Source organism: Macaca fascicularis, chromosome 12 (assembly GCF_037993035.2).
Source record: "Macaca fascicularis isolate 582-1 chromosome 12, T2T-MFA8v1.1".
NCBI lineage: Eukaryota > Metazoa > Chordata > Mammalia > Primates > Cercopithecidae > Macaca > Macaca fascicularis.
Genome location: NC_088386.1, coordinates 111,495,117 through 111,509,054, shown reverse-complemented (window position 1 = coordinate 111,509,054; position 13,938 = coordinate 111,495,117). Strand labels below are relative to the sequence as shown.

The following is a 13,938-nucleotide window of genomic DNA, read 5'->3' as shown; positions in this document are numbered from 1 at the left end:
TCTTCAGCGTCTCTCCTTCCCGGCTGCAAGGTGCGTCTTTAATGCGCCACACTGACAAGGCATTTTAGTCATGCAGCTAATTAATATCATTCCGAGGCTCAATGTGACAGTTCCTTCAGACTCATAAATCAGAAACCACTAACAAACGTCATTCCTTTTCTGATCTCTTTCTCTTTCTTTTTAATATGTTGATTTACTTTCAGTATGCGTAACCAAAAAAGAAAGAAACAAACCAATAAAAATACTGATGAAAATGCCGGGTGCCATGACTTGAATGCATTTTAGACTTTCCAAGCCAGCAATGCAACAGCCAGGAAAACAGCAAAGAAAAAAAAAATCACCCTTGCCTTTCAGGGAATGAACATGGGAGGAAAACAAAACATCAGACAGTGTTCTATCCTTTAGAGACTATGAGTCAATCCCCGGGGGCTGTATCAAGACAGACCCAGTTACCTGGAGAATACAAAAAATGGCCTGGCCACAGTTCAAACACTAGAGTGACCAAACAAAAGGATTCCCAGGGAAGAAGAGGCACTAATCAAAGCTCTGACAGCACCCAGCCCTGATGAAAAATGACTGTGGAGAATTCCCATTAAGGATATTTGAAACCACAGTTCTTATCTTTCCCTCCTTCCCCTTTTCTCAGCTGGGGACATGCAGTCTATCTTTTCCCTCCAATCTTATCCATGTCCCGGAGACAGACTGTTCACTTAGGTCAAATCTGGTCAGAGTGGAGGGGTCAGGTTACGGCTACCAGCTGATGAAAAAACTGTAGCTTCAAAGTTGCCTGGTTTGCCAGTTCTCTCAAAAAGATCCACACCCAGTAAAAATAATTCTTAAATTTACCCTACTGATGGGAGCACCTGGAAAAAAGGATTTTTTTTAAGCCTGAATATCAAGTTTGATAAAAGCCAATTATTAGCAGCCTGGAAGAATGCTTTACAAGATCTTGAAGAAAGATTGATTTAAAGAAAATAGTGGAATATTTTTTCATTAATTCATAGCCACAATAGCCCTATTCTTAGGGAGCTTTCTTTTCACAGCCATACTGATTTTTCAAACACTAATTTCCTCTTCCTGGTTCTGCTCCTTGTGGAATTTATTAAAGAAAAGAAGAGTAGAGTCTTCTACTTATTGCATGGTTGCCAGATAAAGTATCTAAACATAAAAATTAAGAAATTGCTTAGATTACATAGACACAGGCACTTACATTTTAAAAGGTAATGGTTAAAAAGAGAAATTTATCAGTTACATTCATGGGAATGAACATTAAGCATTCATCAAAAAGATTTTCAGAAATAACTAAGGGGAAATAAGAATATAAAATTAAAAAGTATTTCTTAGAAAAGCATAGCACAGCGTGTCTCTACTAGAAGGAAGCAAAATAAAATGTTACACATTTTAAGTCGAGAAAGTTATCAAAATGTCTAAATCCCTGCCCTAAATCACTGAAATGATCATGTGCATCCATTCTTTCTCCCTCAATGGAGAACACTTGCATATACATAGGTTCTTTAAAAGGCTTTGGTGAGAATGGATATGGTAACATTGTGTCAGAGGTGTGTGAACCAGAGCACCTCCATCTTGAATAGGGGTTGAGTGAAATAAGGCTGAAACCTGCTAGGCTGCATTCTCAGACGGTGAAGGCACTGTAAGTCACAGAATGAGATGGAAGGTCAGCACAAGATACAGGTCATAAAGACCTTGCTGATAACACAGCTTGCAGTAAAGAAGCTAGCCAAAACCCACCAAAGCCAAGATGGCGAGAACAGTGACCTCTGGTCGTCCTCACTGCTCTACTCCCACCAGCGCCATCACAGTTTACAGATGCCCTGGCATCGTCAGGAAGTCACCCTATATGGTCTAAAGAGGGGAGGCACTAATAATCCACCCCGTTTAGCATATCATCACAAAATAACCACAAAAATGGGCAACCACAGCCCTCAAGAGTTATTCTTTTATTTTTCTACTTTGTTAATAAACTTGCTTTCACTTTACTCTACAGACTTGTCCTGAATTCTTTCTTGGACGAGATCCAAGAACCCTCTCTTCGGGTCTGGATTGGGACCTTTTTCCTGTAACAATTGGGTGGACTAGGTTATGCTGCAATAACAAACAACCCCAAAGTCTTGGTGACTTAAACCACAAAGATTATTTTTTGCTCCTGTTACATGTCAATCAAGATTCAGCAGAGCTGTTTTGTTCATCATGCTTGAAGAATCCAGGCTGATGCCAATGCTGGCTCAAGAGAGACCTGGGGAGTCTCTTCCCAGACCTGGGAAGATCATGATCTTCTTCTCAGAAGCGGGAAGGGACACAGACCAGTTCCATTCACACTTCATGAACCAAGTCATGGCCAATCCTAAATATCAGAGTGTGGAAAGTGCAGTCCAACTTGAGGAATATCTTATGGAGCGGGCAATATTGATGTCTCTCTGGAATGTTTGCATTGGTTCTTTTTCATCCGTGATTTGACTTTCTTCTAGCAGGTGTTGGCCTGTTTACAGATGCCAATAAAATGCTCCTTTGAATGTAACTTCTTCCTTCTGGAATTCCAGGCATCTTGCTATCTGTGGAAATCTCTTGGACTAATAACAGGGTATTGACAATGGATTTCAATGCATAATGCCTAAAGGCAGGTGCAAATTTGAAATTCCCAAGTCCTTGTTTGTTCTGGAAGTCAAGCCTCTTGCAAAGTTAAATGATTTCAGTTTTTTTTCTTCCTGTTTTTTTCCTGTTTCTTTCCTCTAATCATCTTTATCTCCCAGACCTTGTTCCATGGCCCCTGTTTTACTGACTAAAACAGAACTTGGTCAGAACTTTTAAAACATATTCTCCAAGGCTTCCAGCATACCATTTCTGCCATATTTTCAAGATCAATTGTGGATGACCATAATAGAGCCAGACTCTGGTGCCAATGTGCAGAGGAAAGAGTTTATAAATATTTACATAGAAAAATGATTGACGATTTTTTTTGTCAAAATGAAATTCAAGATGACAACTATACCCTTCCTTTTAAACAGAAGGTGCATGAGGTTTAGGAGAAAGCAATGAGGAATGAAATTCATAGAACTTGCTGGCTTTTACTCTTCCTTAAAAATAAGAGAATTAGGCCGGGCGCGGTGGCTCAAGCCTGTAATCCCAGCACTTTGGGAGGCCGAGACGGGCGGATCACAAGGTCAGGAGATCGAGACCATCCTGGCTAACACAGTGAAACCCCGTCTCTACTAAAAATACAAAAACTTAGCCGGGCGAGGTGGCAGGCGCCTGTAGTCCCAGCTACTCGGGAGGCTGAGGCAGGAGAATGGCGTGAACCCGGGAGGCGGAGTTTGCAGTGAGCTGAGATCCGGCCACTGCACTTCAGCCTGGGTGACAGAGCGAGACTCCGTCTCAAAAAAAAAAAAAAAAAAAAAAAATAAGAGAATTAAAAAGAGAAATTTAGGCTTTTTATCAGGCCAATTCAGATATGTTTTTGAGACATGATATAATAGTAAATCACAGTATAACATTTACAATAACAGGCTCTTGAAAATAATTGCTATTGTAAAAGCGATACATTTATTGTTGATAATTAGGAAAATAATGAAAGGTATAAAGGAAAAAAGAATCAGCCATAATCTTAGACTCTAGAAATAATAATTGCAAGCATTTGGTATTATCCTCCCAGTATTTTCCTTGTGTCTGCAGTTTTTCTATGCAATTAAAAAATATACTGCAAAGGGTATAACTATCGGTCCACAAATTCAGACATACTTGAAACAATAATTTCCTTCATTTTTTTAAGGCTCAAGTTGGTTTCTTTCTTTCTTCTTTTTCTTCCCCCCTGTTTTAGAGGCAGGGTCTCTCTCTGTCGCCCAGGCTAGAGCACAGTGGCATGATCACAGCTCACTGCAGCCTCAAACTTCTGGGTTTAAACAATCCTCCTGTCCCAGCCTCCTGTGTAGCTAGGACTACAGGTCCATGCTGCCATGCCAGGCCAATTTTTTAATTTTTATTTTTGTAGGGATAGGGTCTCATTATGTTACCCAGACTGGTCTCAAACTCATGGTCTCAACTGACCCTCCCTCTCTGGCCTCCCAAAGTGCTAGGATTACAGGCATGAGCCATCATGCCCCATACAGATTAGTTTCTATTTTAAGTCCTCACTTTGCCTGGGAACTGAAATTTAATGTTGGTCAATGTGAGACAACTTCCTTCTTTCTAGAGGTTTGTCTAAATTGACGAGGTGGGGTGATGGAGGCCCAAGACACAGGAAGGAATGTGCTACATCCTTGAACAATGATTTACAAATGTATCTGCAAAGTTTCTTCTTCCTGTTTGAATTTTTTTCTTTAGTTCGAAAGCCTCTGCCTAGGAAATAAGGTCACAGGACCAACCAAACTCTAGCTCTCTTATTAACAAACTCCCAATTTATTCTGTCCTAAATCCAGTGGTACCTTTTTTTTCAAGTACAAGAACATGCTAGTTATCTACCTATTACCTTTCTGCTCGAAATCCACCCTCCCCGTGCTGTGCTCTGAGATTCTGGAAACTTTATTTTCCAGGCTCCTTTGCTGGCTGACGTTCTGCTAATTCTGCAGCTGGTTGCAGCAGAGGAGGATGGACAGCAGAAGGAAGGGAAAAGTGGTTTCCATCCCGATTATTGCCAGTCCTGTCAGTGTTACCCAAGACTGGCAATTTGTTCCACCAGCAGCAATGCCTTCGGACTTCTGCCTCAGTGTTTTCAAGAAGTCCCGGTGTTACAGGAAAGGTGTCCTGATTCAGACCCCAACAGAGGGTTTTTGGATTTTGCACAAGAAAGAATTCAGGGCAAGTCCGTAGACTAAAGTGAAAGCAAGTTTATTGGGAAAGTAAAGGAATAAAAGAATGACTACTCCAAAGAGCAGCCCTGAGAGGGCTGCTGGTTGCCCATTTTTATGGTTACTTCTTGATGATATGCTAAATAAGGGGTGGATTATTCATGCCTGCCCCTTTTAGACCATGTAGGGTAACTTCCTGACATTGCCATGGCATTTGTAAACTGTCATGGTGCTGGTGGGAGTGTAGCAGTGAGGATGACCAAAGGTCACTCTCGTGGCCATTTTGGTTTTGGTGGGTTTTAGCTGACTTCGTTACTGCAACCTGTTTTATCAGCAAGGCCTTTATGACCTGTATCTTTTGCTGACCTCCTATCTCATCTTGTGCTTTAGAATGCCTTAACTGTCGGGGAATGCCGCCCAGTAGGTCTCAGCTTCATTTTACCCAGCCCCTACTCAAGATGGAGTTGTTCCAGTTCAAATGCCTCCGACACTAGCACCCACAACATCAGGGACCCTCAGAAGAGAAGAGCCATCAATGGCTGGGCGAGGCCGCAGGAGCACCACCTCCAGGAGGTCCTCTGCTGTAGCTTCCAGCGTCTACTAAGCCCCCGCTTTCTCCCCATTGCTATCCCTCCCCACGAGCCATCCATTGGAAGCTTCATATTATTTCCTCCAGATTATTCCCTCAAAGCCTGCTTTTGCTCTTTTAGCCTTCCAACACCTAGAGAGTTTCTAGGTGTTTAATTTCCATAATTAAACCCACTCTGTTGAAATACCTAGTGAGATTTAGAATTTCCTCAAGAGACCCGACTGACACTTGGAGGCGGGATTCTTCTTTCTCTTAATCTTGATGTTTTTCCTCAGAGGAAATCCCTCCATCAGTGATGTGTGCATCCCAGGCATCTGGCCTGAGCTCGTGAAAGGATTCACGCAGGTGAAAACACAAAAACTAGTGACTCATCCGCGATCTCTGTTTCCTGCCCAGTCTCATAATGCTCTTCTCCTGCCATTATAAACACAGAACTGGGCTACGTGCCTGAATGGAGGAGGGGAGGCGGTGATAGAAAAAGGGGGAAATCATTACTATCACAAAAGTGCGATATAATTACGGTACTTTATATAAATATTGCATTTTAGAATTTTTTCACAAGCATCCTTATATTCCCTTTCTCTGCTAAGCCCTGCCCAAATTGCAGATTGATGGACAACATAAATATTGTTGTTGTTGTAAGTCAGTAAGTTTTGGAGTAACTTTTTCTTTTTTTTTTTTTTTTTCGAGACAGGATCTTGCTCTGTCTCTCAGGCTGGAGTGCAGGCGTGTGAATACGGCTCACTGCAGTCTCAACCTCCTGGGCTCAAGTGATTCTCCCTTTTTGGCCTCCCAAACAGCTGGGACCACAGGCATGTGCCACCACACCTGGCTAATTTTTTAATTTTTTGTAGAGATGGGGTCTTGCCACATCACCCAGGCTGGTGGTGAGCTCCTGGGCTCAAGCAATTCTCCCACCTTGGCCTTTCAAAGTGCTGGGACTATACATATCAGCCACCACACTCAGCCTGGAGTAAATTTTTACACACCTACATTGTCTAGTACCGGCCCTGTCGTGTGTGTGTGTGTGTGTCTGTGTGATATGTTTATAAAAATAAATAACTTGCATTATTCTGACATGTCTTGGTTTTCAAAGGTTAGAAGAATCTTGGTCATCCAGAAAGCTTGCTACAGCTGCCCAGCATTTGCCTCCTCCATGAAGAAGGACCAAAATAACAAGTAGACAATCACATGCCAAATAAAATGTCTAAGGGAGAGCACTGAAACTCAGCAAAAACGTTACGAAGACCCTCTGAGGTGCAGAAACTCAGGAAAGCAAAGCAGCCAGCCAGGATCAGCTCAGAGCCAAGAGGGCCCCCGCTTGAGGAGGAAAGGTAAGCAGGAGATGCCCCGCAGGCAACATTCCCACCACAAATGCCTGCAAGCCTAGCTGTAGGAGAGCACTGTTGAGTCCAGTATAGGAGCTGCCTGGAGTCTCTGCGACCACATTGCTCCAGAGAGACCACTGGGTCCCTCCTTAGTCCCTGGGACCAAGCTGCTGCAGCACAGTGCCATTTTGAGTACAGAGCCACTGCCAGAATGCTTCCTGTCTTGGGGCCCAGGAACCCCTGCATGTCCTCATCACTGGAGCCCCAATATCATTCCATCACACCCACACACAAGGCTGCAGGGCCATGACTGCAGTTGGACCCAGTGGTGCAGCTGTGAACCTAGCGCCTGAGCCCGCATAGTGCATAGAACTCCAGGAACAGGTGGTCCAGCAAAGTGGGAAGGCTGCCTCTAAGGTAAAGAAAGCAAAGGGGCATGGTCCTCAGAGTCTGAGAGCTGACAGCCAGGGACCTGCTGCTGCCTGCAACCCTGCCCACTCCAGCAGCAGAGCCACAACACACCTGCATGTCACCGCATACCCTAGGGGGCTGAGGGCTGGCTCTCCTGAGGCTCACTGTAGCTAGCCTCCCCACCTACTCCAGCAGCAGAGCCACTGCATGCCCACCACCAAGGATCCTGAGGACCAGGCCACCCGAGGCTCGTTGATGATGGCTAATACACCAACTCCAGTGATGAAGCTACCATGTGCCCCTACCCAAAGGCCCAAGGACTGGCTTGTTTGGGGCCCAACATCACCGCCAGCAACCTTGCCCCCTTCAGCAGCAAAGCCTTCATGCACCACCCCAAATGCCTGAGGATCAGCTCTTCTGAGTGCCGCCACCACTGTGAGCTCAAAGAAGTAGAGAGAAGAATACAGTTACTAGAGGCTGGGAAGGATGAGGAAGACAGGACTGGGAGGATGAATAGGGAGAGGCTGGTTAACAAACACAAAATTACAACTAGATAAGAGGAAAGGTTCTAGTGTTCTAAAGCACTGTAGGATGACTACAGTTAACACTAACTTATTGTATATTTCCAGATAGCTAGAAGAAACTATTTTGGATGTTCCCAGCACAAAGAAATGATAAAAGCTTGAGGTGATGGGTATGTTAATTACCCTGATTTGGTCATTACACATTCTATACATGTATGGAAATATCATTCGGTACCCCATAAATATGTACAATTTTTATGTGTCAATTAAAAATAACAAAAAAGGATCTGCATTAACATGGCTTCAAATTAGACTTGAGAAACTTTTGAAAAACATTTATTATATTTAATACATACAGAGCTCCAAAATCTGCAGCTCATTTATCGGAGGGCACATAACTTTGTTGGATGTATTGTTAAATGCAAGTTACAAGTTTCTCTTCTTCTAGATTATCAAGCATTTGAACTCCCCCCTCCTCATTAAAGTTGATTTAAACATAGAGACTTATACAGGTTATATGGGATTTAGTTCCGTGGTTGCTTGAGCCAAAAGAAAGTCAAGATGGATGATCTGTGTTAACTCTGTGCATCCATTTGTGTATTTATGAAGCTGAGAAGCAAGTCTGAAATTTTATGTGCCCTTTAAAAGATAAAATCTTCTGAGAGAAGCATATCCTGCCTCCATAAATACTGCACCAAAAGCTTATGCATCATCTAATAACAATAATAAATATTTCCAGGTCAAAAACAACCACAAGTTTGCAATTGATTTTGACCGTTATTTCACACTGAATAACTGCAGGATGCAAGAAAGCCAGAATAATGATGTAGACCAACATGCAAAGACAATTTGCAGTCAATTTGAATAGCCTATTTTCCCTCCAAATGGCAGCAAAGACAGGATTTTAGGTACTCTAAGGCTGAAGTACTTAAAATAAAAGATAGGTTTGATGGGGAATACAGGTTAGAGTAAAATTAATTTAGAAATATTGCAAGTGATCCTAAATACAGTACCAGAATGAATAAACAGTATATTTTCAAAACATTTTAACAGTTGTATGAGGAGTAAAAATAACTATAAATAAAGATAACTCAAGAATTCTATAAGCAAGCACACACATGAAATTCATTTTATAAGAGGAAAGCTAACTCCATTTCTCTTGAAATATGGAATAGCTTCTTGAAGCAATTCTAAATGCTAATCTGCTGGAATGATGGCTTCATTGCACAAGAATTCTGCTCAGTTCCTTGGAAGTCTCCCTGAAGAAGTCAGTCTGAGAATGGGGGAATTCCATTATTGGTCAGAAGAATTCTTTGGTCACTATTGGAAGTGGGTTCAGTTTAGGGTGACTGTTGATCAACAGGGTTCATGGGTTTGCTAAAACTCATTTCAGGCAAGCTTTGGAAGTGCAGTTCGCTTGGTGCTTATGGGGTTAAAAACAGGATAGAGGGAATTTCACATTATTGGAGGGCCTGAAAGGGAACTGATTCCCACAAGATGCTCAGACAAGATCAACCCCAGCCCCTTTTCTGGTTTAGCATTTCTCTGGGCTATAGAGGTAGAAGAAAAGGCCCTGCATGGGCCCACTCTACTTATGCTTTGAGGTTTTAGATAATCTTATTAAATTGTAGCAATCTTAAACAGAACTGCAAGGTTGCTTTTAAAACCATATCTCAGATTTCTTTGAGCTAACAAATGGTAAAATGTATCTTTGGTATTAGAGTGAGATAAAGGTAGTTATAACTTTCTTTCTTTTATACTTATTTTATGTTAACGTATGCAACAAAGGGTACAAATTGTAGGTACACAGCTCATTGAATTTTTATGTCTGCACATGCCCATGAAACCAACACCCAGAGTAAGAATAGGGATAATTTTCTCCTCCCCTGAAAATTCCCTTGTGCCTTTTCCTCATCAGTACCTCCAAAGGTAACCACTCTTTTGATTTCCATTACCATAAATGAGTTATACTTGTTTTTGAAAAGATTATTTGAAATGTGTAATATAAGTATTGGCAGTTATTTATCTTACAGAAGTATCACTGAGAAGTCATTTCTTCTCTCCTTCATTTATTCATTTGTTCCAAACACTGTCTAGTACCAACATTGTCCACCTGGCATTGAGAATACAATATTGAAAAAAGAGTCACTGCCTGCCCTCAGGAAAAAATCAGCATATTTGAAAGAATACACACAAGTAAACAGGCAGTTATGGCAAAGTGTGGTAAAAGCTGCAAAATAGGGAAGTGTCAGATGCCAAGAGAAAATTATGACATAGACTTGGGTGGTCAGTAGTGGTTTCTGGAATGAATGACATTTAGACTGAAACTGGAAGGATATGAGTAAGGGCTAATCGGACCAAGATGAAGAGATACAGAGCAGAAGGAACGGTAGGAACAAATGCTCAGAGGCAAAAGAAAGCTTTGAATATTTGAGGAACTGAAAAGCAAAACAACAAAATAGCCATCCCTTGACTACACAAGCGAACTGGGGTCAGATCCTGAAGGACTTTGCAGATCATTTTTCTGCTTGCAGACTTTGTACTTGACTTTAAGGGCCACGGAGAGCCACTGAAGCATTTTCAGCAAGGGACTGTCATCATCAGATTGGTATTTGTTTTGAAGTAGCACATGTAAGAGAAAATGACAATATGGATGAATAAAGAGTTTGAAAAACAACTTTGCTTTGATACTTTTGTTTAGGATGAAATATCTGAGATAGCACCCCCCCATCAACCATTTTTAATGGCACTACTATTTGAGCAGAAGTTGCAAGAACATTTGCAACAGATAAGCTTTTTCTGTAGAACATAAAGCAGGGATGCTTGAATGATGTGTTACTTGAATTCCATTTTAGTAGGAAGCCGTCCATAATAGGAGCAAGTTGAGGAATATGCCTAATGTTTACAGTGGCACATGTAGGGTTTGCATCTGCCTTCAATGTTCCTATAATATGAATCCTCCACTGCAGAAAATTCCTTCTGGAATTTTCTATTTTATGTGTTAAACTTTATCAAAATCTTTTCCTGATGTTTATATTTCTGTGATAATCATTATTAAACTGAAAAATGAAGATGAAAAGTCTCAAAACCGTCTTCACTGACTCTCTAGTTTCCATGTCCCCTTCTTTGAAACCTGTACTTTAATTAATGGTCTGGATAATTCTTTCAAACATCTGCCCTGTTTGCCTACTGCTTGAGTACCCAAATGGATGTCTAAGCTGATGAGATTAACTAGATAGTCAACGAATTCCCACTCTACCATGTCACGTAGACACAGTTTAAGTAAAGTGACTGCATGCTTTGCCTTCTTCATTGTGATAAATTGAAATTCAATGTTTTCATCAGTATCACTTTTATTTCCCTCTTTCTTACTTGAATGGAATCCATTTTTAAGCTTTTTGATTTTTTTGTCTTATTTTAAAAAAGCACATAACATTCCTTCACAATAGTATTGTTATTCAACTTTTTGTCATGGTTGAAATATTAGTGCAATACTGAAGTGTCTATAAACCAGATTTATTTATTACCACACTGACAAAAGTACAACTAACAAACAGTTGGTAGGTAGGTAACATTAGAAAAATCCATGCTATGAAAGGCAATTTTAGTATGAATTCATCAAAGTAACTAGTAATTTTTAACAGACTAGTGACATATACGCCTCTCTCTCTAACTTGATTATAAACCCTTGGAGGGCAAGTGTTATGGGGGAGTTATATTCCTCCAAAATTCATATGTTGACGTCCTAACCTCTAGTACCTCAGAATATGACCTTATTTGGAAATAGGGTCTTTGCAGGCTGGGTGTCATGGCTCACGCCTGCAACCCCAGAGCACTTTGGGAGGCTGAGATGGGTAAATCACTTGAGGTCAGGAGTTCGAGACCAGCCTGGCCAACATGGTATAACCCCGTCTCTACTAAAAATACAAAAAATATTAGCCAGGCCTGGTGGCGTGCACCTGTAATCCCAGCTACTCAGAAGGCTGAGGCAGGAGAATCGCTTGAACCCAGGAAGTAGAGGTTGCAGTGAGCTAAGATCACACCATTGCACTCCAGCCCAGATGACAGAGTGAGACTCCATCTCAAAAAAAAAAAAAAAAGTGGAAATAGGCTCATTGCAGATATAATTAGTTGAGTTAAGATGAGGTCATACTGGAATAGCGTGGGCCCTAAATCTAATATGATTGGTGTCCTTAAAAAATAAAGGAGGGGAGTCTGAACATATGCAGGTACACAGGGAGAATGCTGCATGAAGCTTGGTGTTATGCTGCCACAAGCCAAGGGACTACCAGAAGCTAGGAGAGGGGTCTGGAACAAATTCTTCCCTAGTGCCTTCAGAGGCAGCATGGCCATGTCAACACCTGGATTTTGGACTTCTGGTCCCCGGAACTGTTACACAATATATTTCTGTTGTTCTAAGCCACCCAGTTTGTGGTAGTTTGTTATGGCAGCCCTAGAAAATGAATACAGCAAAGATTACAGCTCACTCATTTTGTATGACCTACAGAGGCCCATGAATGTTGGCTGAATTCAAATTGCAACTATAGACCCCAGCTACTTGGGAATGTGCTAGGATTGATTTCCAACTGCTTGCACCTAGAGCAGACAGGCACATGATCACAGCATCCATCCACTCCCTACCCCACCTCCACCCTGAAAAAGGATGACAAAGAAGCTTCTTGATGTACCAGAAGGGACCCTCAGCCAGATGAGGCTGAAGCATCCACAGCAGCATGCTTCACAAGGATACTCAGGCCTAGAAATCTCACCACCCTCAAATCTGCTCCTCTTCTCCAGTTCTTGTAGACATGTGTGAGGGTCAGACAACTTCTTTACCTGCATTCAAGGAATTTCTCCTAAGTGTATCTTTCACTCAATCATACTGTAGCCCATCATGACTCATGAGCATAAGTTAATGAAGCTTGAGTAAGTGAACCTCCACTTTGATTGAAGGAGGAGTAGACTAGCAGCGAATGGCCTGGGAATATACTAGAGACAACTACATAGCACTAGTTTTCACCGTTTGTTTTTATTTCCACTGTATATGACACAGGCGTGGCTTAGATTAGCTCTGACTCAGCTGTGCACCCCAAAGAATAAGTCATTGTCTTATCTATCCCTACACTGAAGTTGCCACTTGGTTAAAGTTTTAAAGTTGGTAGTTTGTTCAAATATCTATATATATATTTGAAGATATATATGTGTGTGTATATATATTCTTATGTTCCTTGAACATATATGTTTATATATGTGCATGTATTTTGAGTGTGTGACATCAAGTGTGTGAAGCACACAAATCTTAAGTCTTCAGCTCAAAGGCTTTTTATGTATAGATACACTTGTGTCATGACCCAGATCATCAAGATCTAGAACATTTCCAGCACTCCAGAAGATTCTCCTGTGTTCCTCCCTAGGCCTTTGCAAGTATAATATTTAATAAACTTCAAATTCCTTTCTCGTAACCCTGCTGACAAAAAAAAAAAAGTTTTCTGTACTAAAGTTCTATGGCAGTTCATAAGGAATGTAGAATCTGGCTCAAAGCTTACTCTGCTGCCTTTGTATTGTCTGCAAAGAGCAGAGCTTGCAAACTGGCTGCCTGTGGGTAAAATCTGCTCTACATATGGTTTGTTTGGACTGAAATATGTCTTTAAAAAATGAGCCAAAATTTTAGGTGTAAGGCATTTTACATGATAACCGAAATTCAGAGGGAGGAGAGGTCCTTCTCTTTAAAGATAGGAAAATGTCTTACATCCTCTCTCTCAGAAAAAAATCACCTGGAGCTGAGTAGTAATTGCCTGATTAAAATGGGTAGAGTCAAGGAGCTCTACCTCTCTCCACCATGTATGCAATGTCTGCATGAGCATGCCTGCCTGCTGCCCTTGTGTGTGTATGTTACCTGCTTGGTCCTTGGGCCAGCCACAGCTAGACAAGATGGGAAATGTAAAGCAGACTTTTAACGGGAGACTGTTTATTCCCTGCAAAGGGAAAAGTTACCTTCAGTACTCCCAACATATTTGAAGGGAAAACAGAAAATAGAGCTGGATTTTAAATTAATACACCATTTTGTGTAACTTTGCAGTGATTTGCTTTCTGAACTTGGCTATTTTATTAGGGTTCTCTTAGAGGGACAGAACGAATAGGATGTGTGTGTGTGTGTTATATAACTCCCATATATAACATATATAAACTCCTATTCATACATATGTACACACACACACACACATACATATATATATGGGAGTTTATTAAGTATTAACTTACACGATCACAAGGTCCCACAATAGACT

At 41.3% G+C, this 13,938-nt stretch overlaps 1 long non-coding RNA gene across 2 annotated transcripts in view; it reads left to right on the top strand.

Annotated features, from left to right (window-relative positions):
- Window positions 1-10,325, top strand: part of LOC123567947 (uncharacterized) — a 229,321-nt gene extending 218,996 nt beyond the window's left edge. The window contains exons 5-6 of one of the 2 annotated variants that reach the window (XR_012421455.1): window positions 6,485-6,722; window positions 7,323-10,325. This is a non-coding gene — a long non-coding RNA (uncharacterized lncRNA). Of the gene's footprint in view, window positions 1-6,484; window positions 6,723-7,322 lie in introns of those variants that run through there. The other variant, XR_010580081.2, reaches the window with a different exon arrangement.
- The last annotated feature ends 3,613 nt before the right edge of the window (window positions 10,326-13,938 follow it).